The sequence below is a fragment of the Sus scrofa genome, chromosome X (assembly GCF_000003025.6).
Source record: "Sus scrofa isolate TJ Tabasco breed Duroc chromosome X, Sscrofa11.1, whole genome shotgun sequence".
NCBI classification, from domain to species: Eukaryota; Metazoa; Chordata; class Mammalia; order Artiodactyla; family Suidae; genus Sus; species Sus scrofa.
This window is the reverse complement of record NC_010461.5, coordinates 113,477,158-113,495,651: the sequence shown is the minus strand read 5'-3', so window position 1 is coordinate 113,495,651 and position 18,494 is coordinate 113,477,158. Positions and strand designations below refer to the sequence as shown.

Sequence of the window (18,494 nt, the reverse complement as noted above, 5' to 3'; positions counted from 1 at the left end):
GACACGCACACTTCCGCCTGTAGTTCTTGAAAGACTCTGAGGATCTCGTCATGTGTTGTCATATTTTGCCTTTTTGCGGAGACTGACTGAATACGATTTCTATGGAGTCCGAAAGGACCGTTATCACAGGGGGCACACAGATCCGCAAGGTCGCCGTCTGCCCTCATCAGCCTGTACTCGTCACTGCGGCGGGACAATGCCAAAGGAAAAAGGGGACTCAGCGCGCCATCCATTGCCCACCTAGAATCCCACCCGAAGAGAGGAGACCTCACGTGGATTGTTGACTCGGCTGCTGTTGGGAGACCCTGGTCTGCACTCTATCTGTATGCTTACTGAAGGGAGCGCAGGGCAGGGTTTCCCACACAGAGGGCACAGGCAACCACCGCATGGCAAAGGTCGATCCGAAGTCGATTTCAAAGCCACTTCACCGGAGTCTACCCCACCAGTCCAGTGCTTCGTGAACATTCCGCTGGTCTGCTCGTAAGAAGTTCAGCCCTGATAAGTGTCTTCAGTCATTGTTGACGTGTCCTTGTACCTCTCATAGGGGCAACAGAATTCGAACCTTCTAATTGGGCTGCTCCCTCCCCCTCGCTCTTTGTCCAGCCCTCTCTCTCCCCCACCCTATCTCTAAAGGAATACTGCTTTTGTGCATTTTAATTTTCTGTGTATCAATGGAATGTGCGCTTGTAGAAAAATTGGAAAATACAAAAAAGTATCCATTTAAAAAATCTCCCTAACCAGAGACAACCAATGTTAAACATTCTATTCTAGATCCTTATCGTGGCTGTTTGTTTCTCTCTCTCTCTCTCTCTTTCTTCTCTTTCTCTCTCCTTCTAAATATAATACACATATGTATATAATTCTCTGTACATATCATATTTGAAACCTTTTCTTACCACAGAGATTCCCTCATATATTAAGATTCGTCTGTATCATTATTTGAATGGCTGAACAGTAATGGTCTTTCGAGGTTGTTTTCTGTTTCTTCAGTGTTGTTTTTGTGAAACACCTAAATGCCTAAATATATGCAATCTGCATGTCTAGATCAGGACGCTTGCATCCTTGGAAAAGTGCGAGGAAGTGGAATAGTTCATAACGGGTTTTGCCTCACAAATTATGTATCCCACTTATGTATAATAATAGTACTCGATAATGCGCCTAACACTATTGTTTTAATTTTTCTTCATTGGAGTTGACTTACAGTGTTCTGTCAATTTTCTACTGTACAGCAAAGTGACCCGGTCACACACGGATATATACATTCTTTTCCTCACATTATCCTCCATCCTGTTCCATCACACGTGACTAGATAGAGGTTCCTGTGTGATGCAGCAGGATCTCATTGCTTATCCACTCCAAAGGCAACAGCTTGCATCTACGAACCCCAAACTCCCAGTCCACCCCCCTCCCCTATATGTCTAACACTTTCAAATGTGTAGTGTTTCTGTGTCCATTTCCTTGTTTGATTCCTGCAGCCACCTTGCTAGATGGCCAAGGGTTTATTACATCATCGTAGATGATGACACTGCTGTTCAGAGAGACAAGTGATTTGTCAGAGGACACACAGTTAATAAGTGGCAGAATTGGAAGTTGAACTCAACTCTTCTGATTCCAAACCAGTCCTGTTTTGGGTTTGTTTTGTTTTGTTTTGCCAAAGTCATGGCACATGCAATTTCCCAGGCCAGGGATCGAACCCACACCATAGCAATGACAATGGCAGATCCTTAACCACTAGGCCACCAGGAAACTCCCAACCAACTTTCATTCTAGTACATTTTGGCATGTCCCAACTTTTCCACTTAATTTAAGTGCTTTTTACTAACGTTTATTATTCAGATATTCTCTTTCTACACATTTTTTAGGTCATAGCTTAGGAGCGTGTAGCTTTCTCACCAATTTTCTCATTAGCAGAAAATGGAATATGACTAGATTCTAACAATAAAAACACATTTTTTTTTCTCTCAGAAATGCAAATAGGCCGTGTATCATACTTGGGGGAAAAAACTCTCAGATACTGGATTTGTATTGATGCTGTTTATGAGGTACCTGAGATGAGCACTCAGGCTCTTCTTGGGAAGTTTAGGGAGGCTGGACTGCAGTCATTCAGCATTTGAACATTTTGATTTGAAAATGTGGATGGTCAGGTTAAGAAATACAGTGTAGGGAGTTCCCATTGTGGCTCAGCAGTAGCGAACCCAACTAGGATCCATGAGGATGCAGGTTCGATCCCTGGCCTCGCTCAGTGGGTTAAGGATCCGGCATTGCCGTGAGCTGTGGTGTAGGCTGCAGACACGGCTTGGATCTGGCGTTGCTGTGGCTGTGGTGTAGGCCAGCGGCTGTAGCTCTGATTCGACTCCTAGCTTGGGAACCTCCATATGCCATACCTGCCATCCTAAAAAGCAAAAGAAAAGAAAAGAAATACAGTGGAAATGCCAGGGAATTAAATTAAAGCAAAGAACCAAAACTCCCTATCGAAACTTCTAGAGACAGGATATATGTTAAAATAAAAGGACACTGGCTAAAGAGTGCCAGTGAGAATAGCCCATGATCTACCTATAGCCAGCCTTTAAGTTGTCATGTGTCATCTAATCCTCTTCTCAGTAGGATTCCCGTGTGTGTGTCGGGGGGGTGTACAGAGAGAATGAGAGGGAGATTCCCCGTTTGTATACCTGGAATGGGGTTCCTCTGTACTTGATCACCTGGGAAACTGATGATGTTGTGTCCCCGGTTGTGTAGCAGCCCTCATTTTAGTTAGTGGTGTTATTGCTCCTTGCTTTTTTTTCTTTCTTCACGGTAGATTGCTTGTTTTGTCTAAAAATAGCACCTTTTGATGCTCTGTTTTATCCTAGTGCCTATTGAGAAAAGTGGTCAGGCACACACTTTTGCTTTACTTTCCAGAATTAAGTGCCATTACAGCTCAGCTAAACTGCCTGCATTTAATGAGCACTTACAGAATACTGAAACACCCATCTACCACAAAATAATCTGCATCGTCTTTGTAAACAGGAATGGACCGCTTTGAATAGTGGCCCTTTGCTCGGAATTCACGTCTGAATAACTCTAGGATGCTAGGTGCTTAAGACCTTTCCCAAGGCCCAGCCAGAAGGGCACATTGTAGATACATAGATTCTAAGAGTTTCTGAAGTCTTCCAGAATTATTTGCCCTCTGTCTTAAGATGCACTGGTCTTGCTCACCGACTATGCCCTCAAGCCAAGTAGGAACAATTGCAATGAAGTATAATGGCTGTTGATGCACAGAGGTGAACCTGTCTTAATTACATAGTCGGATCAAAAATAATTTGAAACCATAAGAGCCTTGGCTTGAACTGAACGCCATAGTAACATGCTACTTGAAAGAGAACGGACATAGGTTCCCCGGCTTCACAGGACCAGGGAGAAGCAGCCGCCCAGCCCAGCTTTGTCCCTTCAGGTTAGTTCTGAATGGAGGCATTTTAGGCTTCAGTAAAGCCTGGATCTTGCCTTGGGGTGATGTCTGCAAACTCTGACCTAGAGAATACTCCCCAGGGCTGGAAGGGTTAAGGAGGGAAGGGGCCAAGGGAACACACCCTAGGGCACCGAGAACCCCTTTCGTACCAACAGAGATCTTGGCTGGGCCTTTCCAGGGAGCTCGCTGGGCCCAGTGTATCCTTGAGTGTTGAGGTCAGTGAACAGCTGAATTTAAACACAGGACTTAAGCAGAACCAAGGCAGCGGGGAAGAAAGTAGAACTTTGGTTTCTTTGGACTTCTCAGAGCCAAACTAGTTACCGGTTCCTGACTTCTTGGAGCCCGACCGTTGTTGGCTATTTGTAGAGAGAAGTTCAGGGTTTTCATCTCTTTCTCTGTTCCTGGGTCCTCTTGCCACTGCTTTTAAAAAGGAGATAAAATTTTTCTTGGCACCCTGTGGGAAACTGAGGCATTCTCAGTTTAGAGCCTATGTTCTATAGCCAGTCATCTGTGGAAATTTTTTTCTTCAATTACTTTTTTATTAATTTCTTCTCTCTCTCTCTCTCTCTCTCTCTCTCTCTCTCACACACACACACACACACACACACGCAACCTCAGATTAGTGGTTGAGGATTAATGAGCAGCTAATCTCTCTTGGAACAACTTCCTTTTCTCGGCTGAACTCGATGGCTTGCTTTTCTGAGTATTTTCTCCTAAAATATCTTCAATGAGATATTTCACTGAATCAAAGGAATGTTATGTCTTTTCAAAGCCTGTACATGTATCGAATATAACATTTCAGAATCAGCAATTTGGAATAACTGAGCTTCCTGAGGGCCCTGGCCAAAACGACAATAATAATAACAATAAAGAAAGGGGGGCTTTCACATTATTGTCCTCAAGAGATTGTGATGGCTGAAGCTTCCTCCTAAGCTGAATAGGGAGCCTCACGTCAAACAGATTGTTCTTCTAGTGGTTACTTTCTGGGGAGTTTGCCAGCTGGGAGTGGATCATGGAGCCAAAACAGGCCACTGGAACAGCCATGGTCTTTACTTATTCATTTATGGAGCCTTTTAAGAAGACACCCTTGCAGCAGCTGCCTGTTTGTAAGAGCAGCCTTGGGGTGGGGGGAGGGTGCTTGCTAAAAGCAACGTAAGTGGGGCTAGTAGAGGATCAAATGATAAAGAATACCAAAGAGACAGGTGAGTCACAGAAGGTGCTGTGGGGCTTTCTGTAGGGCTTCCCCACCGTGACTTTAAAATAACTCAAGTTTCAGCTGCAACGACGTGGTGAAGCATAAAGCATTGAAAATATAGAACAGAACGGGTGCGGGCCTCCCCCCCACTCCCACATCTGCTCTACCTTATTTCTGATACAAATTTGGATTGTAGATGGTTTGCCAGTATGTCTTTTAATAAATGAAATATGTGCTGGTTGCTGGTTGATTTTCCTGCCTGTGGCTAAGGTCATCCACGGCCATACGTCTCTTCATTTACTAGATGCTACATGTTGGAGAGCGAGGGAAAGTAGTTGAGGATGACTCATGTGAGACGAGATACAGAATGCAAATGTAGCTCACCTATTGCCATTCTCGAGATTTTAATGGATGTCTCTACACAGGGCCTGAGCTTGGAGATGGCTCTCCGGGTTTCTGGTGTGGGTTTCCTGTGTGCTCTTTCAGGAGAGGCATCAGCTGCTGTGTAGATTTTGTTCTTCCGACGCATTAGTCAACTTTCAACTATCTGTGTAGAAATAATCAAGGTTCATGTTAACTACTTTATGGATTCTGATGAGCAATTATGCTTAGGATTGATTAGAAGCAGTTAAGACATGGGAACTTGTGGTTTGTACATGTAGAAAATTTTAAATTCCAGGCCATCTCAGCCTTAAACTTCCCAGTTCTTCCTCCCTATCAAAGGAAGCTCAGAAAATACACAACGTTTTAATATCCACCTAAGCAAAGTATAATTAGGAAGCTATTTTGGAGATTAAGCCTGGTTGTATCATTTGCAAACATTTTCTTCCATTCTGTAGATTGTCTTTTCATTTTGTTTTTGTGGTTTCCTATGTTCTCTTCTAGGAGTTTTATGGTATTATGTCTTACATTAAAGTCTTTAAGCCATTTTGAGTTTATTTTTGTGCATGATGTGGGGTGGTGTTCTAGTTTCATTGATTTTCATGCAGTTGTCCAGTTTTCCCAGCACCACTTGCTGAAGAGACTGTCTTTTTCCATTTTATATTCTTGCCTCCTTTGTCAAAGCTCCTCTGTTGAAGCTTTGACCATAGCTATTGGGTTTATTTCTGGGCTCTCGATTCAGTCCCATTGACCCATATGTCTGTTTTTGTACCAATACCACACTGTTTTGATTATTGTAGCATTGTAGTAATGTCTGAAGCCTGGAAGGGTTGTACCTCTTGCCTGTTTTTTTCTCTTCAGGATTGTTTTGACAATTCTGGGTCTTTTATGGTTCCATATAAATTTCGGGATTTAGATTTATATCTGTATAAATATAAATATGTATATTTATAACTCATGCAGCTCAACAACCAAAAAACAAAAAAACCAAACAACCCAATTGAAAAATGGGCAGGGCGTTCCCACCATGGTTCAGTGGTAATGAACCCATCTAGGATCCATGAGGATGCACATTCAGTCCCTGACCTCACTCAGTGGGTTCAGGATCTGGCATTGCTGTGAGCTGTGGTGTAGGTCACAGATGTGGCTTGGATTTGCATTGCTGTGGCTGTGGCATAGACCAAGGCTACAGCTCCAATTCGACCCCTAGCCTGGGAACTTCCATATGCCGCAGGCAGCCCTAAAAAGCAGAAAGAAAGAAAAGAAAAGAAAAATGGGCTGACCTAAATAAATATTTCTCCAAAGAAGATATACACATGGCCAGTAGGCACATGAAAAGATGCCCAACATCACTAATTATTAGAGAAATGTAAATCAAAACTACAGTGAGGTACCACCTCACACCAGTCAGAATCACCATCATTAATAAGTCTACAAATAACAAATGCTGGAGAGGGTGTGGAGAAAAGGGAACCTTCCTGCACTGTTGGTGGGAATGTAAATGGATCCAACCGCTATGGAGAACAGTATGGAGGTTCCTCAACAAACTAAACATAGAACTACCATAGGATCCAGCAATCCCACTCTTGGACATATATGTGGAAAAAACTTACCTTGAAAAAGATACATACACCCCTGTGTTCATTGCAACATTGTTCACAATAGGCAAGTCATGGAAACAACCTAGATGTCCATTGACAGAGGGATGGAAAAAGAAGATGTGGTACATATACACAATGGAATACTACTCAGCCATAAAAAAGAACAAAATCATGCCATTTGCAGCAACATGGATACAACTAGAGATTCTCATACTAAGTGAAGTAATTCAGAAAGAGAAAGACAAATACCATATGATATCGCTTATAAATGGAATCTAAAATATGGCACAAATGAACCTATCTACAAAACAGAAGCAGAGTCACACAACATAGAGAACAGACTTGTGGTTGCCAAGGGGGAAAGGAGAGCGAGTGGGATGAACAGGGAGTTTGAGGTTAGTAGGTGCAACCTATTAATTCCATTTAGGATGAATAAGCAATGAGGTCCTACTGTACAGCACAGGGAACTATATCCGATCTCTTGGGATAGACCATGATGGAAGATAAAGGATGTGTATGACTGAGTTGCTTTGCTGTACAGCAGAAATTGGCACAACATTGCAAAGCAGCTATAATTTTAAAAAATAAATTAATGAAAACATTCACATTTAGGAAGTTAAACTTCTGCCCTGAACATTACATTACCCCATACAGAATTCCAAGAGAAACATCGTTGAGGTGCTCTCTTCTCTTGAATAAACTTGCTGATTTTTTTTTTTCTTTCCATTAGTCCAGACTCTGGCTCTCAGAAATGGGAGAGAAGCTGGTCCTGTCCAAACTGGAGCTCCTTAGAAAGAATAGGTAGTTTAGAAAGCCTAAAGAAGGCTTTGGAGCAGATGATTAAAAAAAAAATGTGAAAGTCAAGAGCCTTCTGGAGCAAAGGGACCCTCCAACTATCATGTCTGTCAGCTGCCTGATGATGGCACCCAGCAAGGACTCAGTGACTGACAGAGTGTCTGCCCCGCAGCCCCGGCCTTCTCTGGGCCTCGAGAGAATGGGCGCTAACTAAGCCATTCCCTCCTTCTTAATGATTCTTCATTAGGACACCTTGTTTTTGTTTTTGTTTTAATTACTGAGTAGATTAGAAACAATTAGCAAATGGAAAACTGAAGAGGCCCTTGCTGCTTTTGGGGTTCAGGAGCAACTTTTGAACAGAATCAAAATGTCCCTTTCATCAGATGTGCCATTTTTACCTGAATGACATTTTCTTCCTCTATCGTGGATACCTGCCTTCTTCTATCTAAAAATGGAAATTTCCTGGACATGGATTCAGTCTGTGGCTTGCTGATTGCTGCAATTTATTTTTGGATAATGCTTTTTAGAAAGCATTATTTAGTAAGCTAATTTTCTCAGGCCGAACAATGTATATATTAAAATCATGATTCAAGCATAGTCCAAAGCCCTCTTTTAATTCAGCGAGAATATGGAACCGTATTGACTGCTACTGAGACAGTTTAATCATTCATTGTTAACTGGGAACATTTTCAATTTTATTGTACTTGTCATTGCCTATCGCTGTACTCTTGTGTAAAAAGAAACCGTTTTATAGGAAAAAATAATAAAATTAAAGGAACAATGGATCTGATTTTTGTCAATGCTCAGGAAGCAAATCATTCAATGCCAGGCCTCTAGAAATCAGGAATGTCATTAGGACCTCATGAATTTCAACTTTACTAATGTGGAATTTTTTGTATTTATCACATGGTCTTGGATGAGGCTTTATGTAAATGCAAATTTCCTCATTTCTTATACTGAAGCTTTGTTGGCTTGCATTTTTATCCTACCTCCTCCAAAGAGAAGCAAAACTTGGTTAACTTGCAAGTTAGAATTTTTTTTATTGAGGATTTTTGTGTTTTCTTTTTCCCAAAGACTACGGTGATGAAGGTTGGAATCGCCTGGTGAAATGTGCATCACGTTGAAAGAAATCACGTGTAGTGAGAGAGATTTTGTCATGAACATTTTCACAGCTTGATGCGCTTTCTCATTATATCCCAATTATCAAATCAAGTACAATGAAACCATTCCTATAGAATGAAACCCATGAAAATGGCCAAGTGCCTGTGAAACTGAATAAAGAAATAGTCATCTATTCCTATACCTTCACTTCACCTGCTCCAGCAATTCTTTTCCCCTCTCATTTATTTTTACTAAAGTAATCATAGGCAGATCAGTTAAACTATCTAATATTATCAGTGGAAACAGAAGACTGTGTGAGGAATAAGGAAAATCTCCCAACAGAGCCCTGCTGCCTCCTAGATGCCCCGGTATAGACAACATCTAATACAACGAGGAGATGCGGCAGCAGTAGCATCAGCAGACTTCATTCATCCCCACTGGAGCACCGAAGTGCCAAGTGGACTCCCCATTAGAGCTTAGAAAGCTAGAGCCACCCTTAGTCATAGTTCTCTCTGTAAAGAAAGACAATCACAGTTTAGATTTACCGAAGAGGTACAGAGCAGCTCATTATTCCGCATCCGCAAGTGCCAATTGTACAGGAGCATGGAGCATCTAAAAGGGTGGGATCTGAGGGTTATACTGCTTCTAAGGACCTTCCCCAAGCTCTTATTTACTCAGTGTGCAGCAGAGACAGCCGTGATGGGAATCGGGGGAAGGAGGGGAAAGGACGTATACCAGCCCAGCAACCATGTCGTTTGGGTCACCCGCTCTCCATTTACCAGCTCTAACACCTCCAGTGAATGAGTAGTAGAGATAATAGCCTTCTGGAAAGACAACACAGGGTATATTTTTGAAAGGGAGCAGAACTCCCCAAGTGTGTTTCTGTTGGGCCTTTGGACTCTGTAAGATGGTGTTTGGTGCAGAAATTATTCTTCCTAGTGATATGTTTGTTAGGTGAATACTAACGTGAGCGTGTTTTCCGTATGTAACTCCTCTAAATAAAATAAATTTCGAATCATGTATGCTAAACGTGAAAATTATCTTCCATAGACAGAGTGGCATTCAAATAAAATGTATTCCACAGAGTACTTCTGGGAAGGGCACTCCAAATCATAGGCTTGCCTCGCTAGACAAGGTGTAGATATTTAAACAAAATATACAGGTGGATTAAAGAAAGACTATGAGGCTGCCAGCACTTATTTGCAACCCACGGGATTTTCAGGGAAGGCTAACTTATTTCTCCTAAAGGAGTGGGTTCAAACAGTGATTTCCTTTTGCAAATTAAATTGGAAATCCAGTTAAATTTTATTTCCCCTGACCAATGGTGGTTTAATAACCTTCGTGATACCTTTGTTTAGACATGAGTGCTCCAGACATGCATCAAAATTAGCAAAAGTACACGGCTAATGGAAACAAGAAGAATGTTTAAGATTATAATGTTCGTTTTACATTTAATTTTTCAAAAATCACACTATGGAATGTTTTTCGTTCATTGATTTAGAAGGTATTAATGTGATGGTGAAGATCTGTCATTCATTTTTTTTTCCAAGCCATTACTCACGTCCTTCACATCTCAGAAGGATTAGGAAGATAAGAAGACCAACTTTCCGGATTATGTAAGATTGATAGAAAAAGCAAGCTGGTTTTTCACCATTGGTTTAAGACCCTATGTTTTGACTTATATCATTGAAGTGTGATGTGGGCCAATTTCTTTCAGTTTGAGGTCTTTGTCATAATATGCGGGAGACGAGAGCTTACACTTTTAAAAAAATGACTTCCTCTTTAAAGACAGTTATCCAAAAAAAACAAAAACAAAAACCAAGCTGTAATCCCTTAACTTGTAAGTGAGAAAGGTCAATATCATTCTTTCTATTATATAAATCATGAAACACAAGGTTCAAAGCATTTGCCAGACTTTAAGAATCTTTTTAAAACATTTTTATTGGAGCGTAGGCGATTTACAACATTGTGTTAGTTTCAGGTGTACAGCAAGGTGAATCAGTTATACCATACATATCCTCTCTTTTTCAGATTCTTTTCCCATCTAGGTTGTTATAGGATATTGAGCAGAGTTCCCTGTGCTGTACAGTAGGTCCTTGTTAGTTATCTATTCTATATATAGTAGTGTATATATGTCAGTCCCAAATTCCTAATTTGTCCCTTCCCTCTCATGTTTCCCCCTTGGCAACCATACATTTGACTTGGAGATCTGTGAGGCTAGTTCTGGTCTGCAAATAAATTCATTTGTATCCTTTTGTTTTCAGATTCCACATGTAGGTGATATCATATGGTGTTTGTCTTTCACTGTCTGACTGACTAACTTCACTTACTATGATAGTTTCTGGGTCCATCCATGTTGCTGCAGATGGCATTATCTCGTTCTTTTTTATGGCTCAGTAATATTCCATTGTATATATGTACCACATCTTCTTTATCCATTCCTATGTTGATGAAGATGTAGGTGGCTTCTATGTCTTGGCTGTTGTAAATGGTGCTTCAACAAACATTGGGGTGCATGTATCTTTTCAAATTACGGTTTTCTCTGGATCTATGCCCAGGAGTGGGACTGTTGGATCATATGGTAGCTCTATTGGTGATAGAGCCAAAGGCTCCTCCCCACCAGAACTCTGGACCTCCATAAACTTCTCCAGAGACTTGAAGGAGCAAACATTTTTCAGACAAGCTGAAAAGTTCTTTTCTGTAATACTGTATAAGAATAATGGTTCTTCTGTACCAGTCAATTGAATTCAAATTTGTCATAATTGTAACTTTTGAGTTATCTACCTAGCCACAATAAATCGAAAAGGACATCGAATAATTGGATTAGCTGGTTCTTTTCATTTCAGTAGCCATACAAAAGGAAACGAGGTTTTAAGGATTTGTTTCCCGCCTGTGCTGTGCAGCCTAGCTGATAGCTGTTGCTGTGATGGCAATTTCTGTTAGTAATTGCTAGTTGTATTTGCTCACACCTTTCTTTAAAGGCAACTTGTCTATTTTGACAGGTTCACATTTTTTGCTCATTCTGAACATTACTTGGGAAAATTACTTGAGTGCAGAAAATTTATTTTTCCTTCTCTCTTAGAAAAACATCCCTCCCTTCTGAACACAAATATTGTAGCCTGGTAAAATCTAACTGCTCAGCGTCCCCAGCTGGCTTTGTCTCAGTGAGGTCTTGCAGTTACAAATGGAATTTCTTTCACAGTCTCCACTTTCCTGCTGATCCTCAAGAAAAATCAACCAACCAGTTAAGCATAATAAATATTTCACTCTCAACTTGGTCAGAATGACCTTCAAAATCTGAAGCCAATGAGTAAGGCAAGATCTTCATTAGAATCTTCTTCTGTCTTATATAGTCATTGAAGAAGAAACAGAATCATCAAAAACCTATAATAATCAAACATTTCAGGTAGTGATTTTTGGCACCAGCGCAGGAATCATATTGGGGGTTGGTTATTTCTTCCAACAGATGGAATACTGGAAGATAAACTGAATTTCTATAGTGAGTTACCAGAGTAATGCCCAGTCAACAGTAAAAGATGTGGTTTCTTTAAGCATATAGCCACAGCCATAAAGGGGACATTTGAGATGATAAAAAGTAGGCAGTGTCATTTCAGCATCACCTGTGATATATATCATTGTATGACATTGGGTTGAAATTTTTTAATATTTTCAGAGAGCCTGTATATACCCATGTGACTCGAGTGAAAGCTCCTAGTGTGGACTTTTTAGGGGTAAAGGCAAATGTCCATCTTTAAATGCTTACTCTGGTATGAAGTCAGTGATTGCTGGAGATAAATTTGTGTTTGGTTCTCCTAAGATCATTGAAGCATATGGAGTGCTTAATGTTATTTTAATCGTCATGCAGTCGCATAGACACCTAATCTGTAAGTTATTTTAATGGGTTGTGTTTGATTCATAATGAATGCAACCCTTGGGGAGCCAAAAGAAAACCAAAAGATTCCGCTAAATCTCTTCATTCATTTCCAAGAATCTAGTACAGTATCCTGCCCATAGGCCATCAATTAACATGTGCCAATTAATTAGCTTTGTCTTTCCGAAGACGGATTTCCTCTAATTCCTAAAGCACAAGGCTTCCTTCAAGGAGAACAATATAAGGAAATAATTTTACTGATACTTGGGAATTGAACTCAGAGTGGCTTCCAAGATTCCTTACACCCGCCTCAGTACTCAGCTTGCCACATGTAATTGCACGTCTCTCCTGCTTCTTTAACCAGACCGTACAATTCAAAAGAGAGGAAAGCAGCTTCGTCTCGTCCACTGCTGTATCCCCAGTGCTTAGCTTAGTCTCAACTTTTCCTGCATGTGGTAGGTGTTCAGTAAATGATGGCTGAATGAATGAATGAAGTAGCCTGGTATCAAAGGTACTGAATGACTCCCATGTGCCAATGAGCGTTTTCAGTTACACCCCTAAAACACAAGGTTAGCATAGCAACATATGTGCTATGAACAAATGCAAAGCATTAACTTAGCAGGTGAGCTCCAAATAGTAACCTCAGGTTGGATGCAACTTAATAATTACACTTAAATGATAATTACAGATCCTTTGATTGCATACCAAATAATTCTCCTTGCACCATCATTCGGTACTAAAATCTGCTTAGGGTAGCAGCCCCTAAAAGGCACTCTCCCTCTTAGTAACTATCACTGCCACAGATTAACCCAAGTAACTCCTTCTTAGCACATCCTAACCCTCTCTCTTTTCACGTTTTCTACCTGCTGTTGATTGTCTCACCAAATTATACGCCTAGTCTCAGCTTGTACTAATCAGCTTTGGCTGATTAGTAAGATCTTGAATAAATGTATTTCTTATTCTGGTTTTTTTTTTTTTGGTCTTTTTTAGGGCCAGGGCTGCACCTGCGGCACATGGAGGTTCCCAGGCTAGGGGTTGAATGGGAGCTGCAGCTGCCGGCCTACACCACAGCCACACAGCAACACAGGATCTGAGCCTCGTGTTCGACCTACACTACAGCTCAAGGCAACGCAGGATCCTTAATCCACTGAGCGAGGTCAGGAATTGAACCTGCGACCTCATGGATGCTAGTCAGATTCGTTTCTGCTGAGCCACGATGGGAACTCCTCTTGTTCCTTTTTTGTCTATAGTCCTTCTACTCCTTTCATAATGGCTTCCTGTAGCATACAGATTTCCATCCATCCATCCATCCATCCAAACAAGAATCCACTGATTGCCTGATGCTTGGCCAATACCTCCCCTACCTTCTCTGAGCTTAGAGTCAAATGGAAGAAACAGACTTTGAACTATTGATTACACTCAGGTGCCCACTCAAATTCCCCTTTTTATTAGTCCCTAACCACTACCAGATGAAGACACCATGAACAGACCGCTGTTGCAGAGCAGCATTGAACATTTTTTGTCGTTTGTTTTTTTTTGTTTGTTTTTATGGCCACAACCCGTGGCATAAGTTCCCAGGCCAGCGACTGAATCCTAGCCGCAGCAACACGGGATCCTTTAACCCACTGCACCAGGCTGGGGATTGAACCCGCACCTTCACAGCCATCCCCGCTGCTGCAGTTGGATTCCTAATCCAACACGCCACTGCGGGAACTCCCTTGAACGGTATTTTTAGATGTGGGCATGAACACAACACCAAGAAAGGCCTAGGAGCTAGGATGTAGCCCAGGGGGTGCACTAGAAGGAGATGCGATTTGAGTAGTCACTCTCCAAATTAAGCTCTTGGAACTCATTGCCTGGCAACAAGAGAAGCGGCTTCACTCCTCAAAAGCTGAGAAAGAGCAGAGGAGTGGAGGAACAGCTCCAGAGAAATCCCCCAGGGATTTCTTAGCCGGATGTGTACAAACCATTGCTTCGGTTCTTGAAGGGAAATGACCCTCACCTCTCCTCTAAGGACAGAAAGAAAGACAGGCACCCCCCCCCCACCCCCGCAAAAGGACTTCACAGAATTGTAGTACCTGTCACCCTCCCAACCTCCACCCCCCACCCCCCCCTCCATTTTTAGAACCCAACGCCTACACCATCCACCCTGAAGCGGATTCGATGCTGTCTGCAGGCACGAATTGATTGGCAGCCCTGGTCTGGTTTGTACATGCAAGTGATACAACTTTGCGAGCGGCCATGCCCGCCCCGAAGTTTTATTCAGACACAAAGTAATTGTGCTGTATGTGAATGCCAGTGGCCTACAGTAGTGCCATTCGTTCCTTGATTTAGAACACTTGCTTCAGCAATTTGGGGGAGGGGATAGAGCATTTTTGTAAAAAAGTGAAGCCTAGTTGATTTACAATATTGTGTTCATGTCAGCTCTACAGCCAAGGGATTCAGAGATGTGTATATATAAAACTATGTATATATTTCTGATTCTTTTCCATTATAGGTTATTCCAAGATATTCCATATAGCTCCTTGTGCTATATAGTAAATCCTTGTTTATTTTATAGATGGGAGGACATCTGTTAATTCCACACTCCCAGTTTATCCCCTCCGCTCCCTTTTCCGAAAGGGGAGAGAGAGAGGGGAAGGGATAAATTGGGGAAAATCTACTCCTTATTATGGGCTGGGCGGCCCTTTGCCAGTTGTAACCTATTTAATCTTCCCAGCAGCCCTATGAAGAAAGTATTGTTATTTTCTCGATTTTAATGATGAGGAAACGAAGGCCAGAGGTTACAGTGCTTGCCCGAAGTTCCGCAGTTCGACAGACCTGGGTTCTAATTCATGCTCTGCCACTGTCTGACTTTAAAATCTCTTCTCTAAACCAATGTGCAAAGTTGCCTTAATATAGAGCAAAACTTGAAGCAGCAAAGATCAGAAAGCACAGCAGTTCTGGGCAGCTCTTTGCCCTTCGCCTTTAGTTAGGATTGTTTATTCCCTCTGCCTTTCCCCAGCGTGCCAAGATCAACAAGCCTAGACATTTGATTGAAGTGAGCAGATCTTAAAAACCGGTTTTCATGAAAAGAATAGCTAGTGGCCTCATGGGCTTCTTGCTTTCCTCTGTTTTATAAGGGTCCAGCATCTAGTCCATTCGTTTATATCCAAAAGGGACTATCTCACAGGGAAGACAGCCAAACATCTTCATTACGCCGAGATCAGCGCCCTGAGCCTCTGCTACTGGCAAAACCATCCCAGGCATTTGGTTAGATAAAGTTACTTCTGAGTCCACTTATTAGCAAGGCACATGGCAGTGAAGTCCTGGTGTCCCCGCTTGCCTCACACAGTCACGATCCTCTGGTAAGATCGTCCAGTGAGTGGCAGAGCAGTATGGTTTGCATTTATTGCTGTTGACAGATTTACATGTCTATTTATGCAAAGCACATTCACGATTTAAACCAGTCTTTTTTCTTTCTCCTTCACTATGCTTCCTTGCAAATTATTCCTTCCTCTAAGCAACATCTAAATGGTGGCACTCAAGTGGTTTTTCTACCCCATTGTTCTTAATTAGCAAGGCGTGGCATTTCTTTATTCTTTAAGATCCTTCTTGCTAAAACAACAACAACAACAACAACAACAACACCTCATCTTTGTTCTGGTAAATTGAAGACAGAATGTGGTCCCTGACAAGGAAATGAGATGGGAACCCTTCTACCCTGCATCCGTTTATAGCCCAAGATGCCTGTGCTCTACGAAGGGCCATTTAACCCAGAGTCCCATCAGGTTTTAAGCCTGGCTAAACTGCTCTTGATATTTTAGTGTTTTAATCTTTATTTAATGTATTTTAATGAAATCATCACAAATAATAGCACCTTCTTGGGAAAGACATAGTCTTCATTTATTCTTTTGTTCAGTACAATGAACTGACATTTCTAATATGTTGAGGAGAAGATTGCGCTTTCATATATTACGGAGATAAGCGCTTGAAATTTACTAGCCATCAGGATGTGCTGCTTTCAATGATTAATTACCTGTTGGCATACTTTTCAAAGGTATTGTTCTCTTTAGCTATTTTCTTTCATCTTGACCCACCCCCTTTTTATGAATAGCCTTTCATGTATAGCTCAAAAGAGTGTGAGTAAAGGTTTATTTTGTTTCTTCGGGCAGAGATGCTGGTTTATAATTGCAATGCAGTCCATAACCACTTTCAAAATGAAAACCCCGAGAGCTGTATCTCAAAGGAGCCGAAATAGCATTTAATGAAAAGTCTAATTCTTTAATACTTAGCCAGAGACCTTAATAATCTAGAATACTTTGTCCCTTCAATTTATCAGGCCACCAGAATTCATCCATCTATTTATTCGGCAAATTTTTATGGTGTGGATATGGAGCTCGAGGCGCTGTTCCAAGGGCTAGAATACAACAATGAACAAAACATAGCCCCTGGAATTGTCGTGGTGGCACAGTGGGTTAAGAATCTGACTGCAGCACCTCGGGTCACTGTAGAGGTTCAGGTTGGGTTCAATCCCCAGCCCAGGATCTTCCATATACCGTTGGGTACGACCATAAAATTAACAAAACAAACAAACCACAATCCCTGTCTTCATGGAGCATATGTTCTAGAGGGGCTAGACAAACAGTAGATATAAACAAACGAATACATAATTTGCTTTGGAGACTAAATAAGCAGGGTTGGCGAATGGGATGTGCTGAGAGACAGCTTTCATACAGGGCGGTCAAAGAAAGCCTCGCTGTGAAGGTGGCAGCTGATGAACAAGAAGGAAGGGCACAGGTGGGCCTCTGGAGGAAAACAACTCTAGTCAGAGACGTCAGCCAATTCAAAGACCCTTAAGTGACAATATGGGTGGCATGTTCAGGGACAATCTAGGAAGCCAGTGTGCCTGACACAGTCGGGACGGTGGGGGGCGGGGGCGGAAGAGCAAGGCAGAGACGAGAACAGAGACAGACCCGGGATTGGATAACATAGGAGCTGAGGGTCCAAGGCGAGGACTTTGCTCTGGACTCTAAGGGAGAAGGGAAGCCCTTGGAGGGTGTCACGTAGAGGAGCAGACATGATTTGCCTTATGTTGTAAATGAATGTTTTACTTCCATTGTGGCTTCTATGGCACTAGTGGCCAGCTACCACAGCCAGCAAGGGGCTGCTGTCAAGGAGTCCATGATCTCCCCCAGCCCTCATGGACTTTGTTCCTCAGAGACAGAAGGAACATTAACCTGTAACCGCATGGGCATGTATGTGCTCCGGGGTGCGCGACGCAATTGGCAAGAAGGTGTAATCAGCCCAGGCCATCCCATCCATAGTGCAAGGAGAAAAAATGAGTACATTCCTTTAACTCAGGGCAGGGGAAAAAAAAGAAAACCTCCCACTGAAGTGAGTCAGAGCATTTCCATAAAGGAAAGTAAGCATATCATGCCTTAAAAGATGGTTCCGTGGCCTCAAGGAAGTAATGCACCTTCCTAAGCACCTAATTTACGACCAGGCTGTGACTCAGGCTCAGAGAAAATTGAACGTATTATTGCTCACTCAGAATACAGTAAGCAGCTGCGGGTAAATATTGAGACGATTTAGAAGAACAGAGAGTTAACGCTGCTAAGACTCTGCGCCGTGTATGTCTGCTCTTTAGTGACTGGTTGCTGTATACACACCCATTTCTGCTTTCTCATTGGAGTCGCGCACACAATTTGACGTGTTTGCGCAAAGTTAAGCACCAAAGTTTGGATGGCTTCACATCTATTTAATTTGTCTCCTGTTTCTTTCTACTGCTGGAAAATTAGCCAAGTCCCTGACAACTGGGCCTGGCCTATGGAGCCACCCCCAAAGCTCTGAGGTTTGAAATTCTTAGTATTTACTCAAAGTAGTATTCGGACTGTCCTGTATTCTGGACACTTAGCTTACAGCTCCCCTGTTCATGCCATTTCCCTGTGATTTTCAGCAAATATCTGGCTTCTGTAAACATTCTTCCAATAGATCAGAATTGCAGAAAGTATAACTTCAACCATACGAGTGTGTGTTTAAAGCGTATTGTTGCTGGTGATGCTCTTACTGGTAACCTCATCATGCAGGAAGGCGGTTTAACAGTGGCACCTTATTATATCAGTA

At 42.0% G+C, this 18,494-nt stretch overlaps 1 protein-coding gene and 1 non-coding gene across 6 annotated transcripts in view; both read left to right on the top strand.

Moving 5' to 3' along the window:
* Positions 1-18,494, top strand: part of FGF13 (fibroblast growth factor 13) — a 495,501-nt gene that overhangs the window by 460,040 nt on the left and 16,967 nt on the right. The gene's annotated exons all lie outside the window — the stretch shown is intronic.
* Positions 292-371, top strand: MIR504 (microRNA 504). The gene has a single exon (NR_038561.1). It is a non-coding gene; the product is annotated as a microRNA 504 (primary transcript).